Source organism: Puntigrus tetrazona, chromosome 2 (genome assembly GCF_018831695.1).
Source record: "Puntigrus tetrazona isolate hp1 chromosome 2, ASM1883169v1, whole genome shotgun sequence".
NCBI classification, from domain to species: Eukaryota; Metazoa; Chordata; class Actinopteri; order Cypriniformes; family Cyprinidae; genus Puntigrus; species Puntigrus tetrazona.
In genome coordinates, this window is record NC_056700.1 from 13,554,677 (window position 1) to 13,555,476 (window position 800).

An 800-nucleotide genomic window follows, 5' to 3' on the forward strand; every position below is an offset into this window, starting at 1 on the left:
ACACACACGCACACACACACACTCACACACACACGCATACACACACACATACACACACACACATACACACACGCACGCACGCACGCACACACACACACACACACGCACGCACACACGCACACACACACACTTCATTCATAAAACACAAACAGAGAGTAAATGATTCTTACATAAATTACTGCATGAAACATTAAGGAGCAAATTCCTGCGTAAATTCTTTCTGCTTTTCATTTTCGTGAATAATTCACAAAACCTTTTTAGGTATATCTGTGTAAATCATTTAGAAACGGATCCCTACATAAACGTCTTATCTTAGGTTCATTTCTTTGTAAATCAATAGCATTCTCACGCTTCTAACAACGAACTAGACGTTCTTCACAAAACCATCCTTTCATTAATTTGTATGTAAGTCAATAGCAAAACCATTTTTAGATCAATTTTGGGGCGTAAAACCTACATTTCAATGAACAGTTTTGTGAAAGATAAAATCGACAAATGTTAACTTTGATGTGATTTAATAGCAAAACTATTCTTGCGTCAATTTCCGTGCGTTATACGTTGTTTGCAAAATCGTTGCCAACTTGCACAAAAAAAATACCATTTTCAAATCTATTCTGTACATTTCTATGCACTGTTTTGCACATTTTCTTTGTAAAGAGATCTCAGAAACACAACATTTACGTGCAAATAATTGCAAAAATATGAAGAATGTTTTCACAAATCTTCATCCAAAATTCAAGCCCTGCAAGCTTAGCATTAAATAAATAAACGCGTGATTTTTTTGGGGGGGGGGTTTATAT

The 800-nt window shown here is 35.4% G+C and overlaps 1 protein-coding gene across 1 annotated transcript in view; it reads right to left on the reverse strand.

Annotated features, from left to right (window-relative positions):
• The window catches only part of LOC122328470 (polypyrimidine tract-binding protein 1-like), a 10,593-nt gene that overhangs the window by 904 nt on the left and 8,889 nt on the right, over window positions 1–800 (reverse strand). The window lies entirely within an intron of this gene.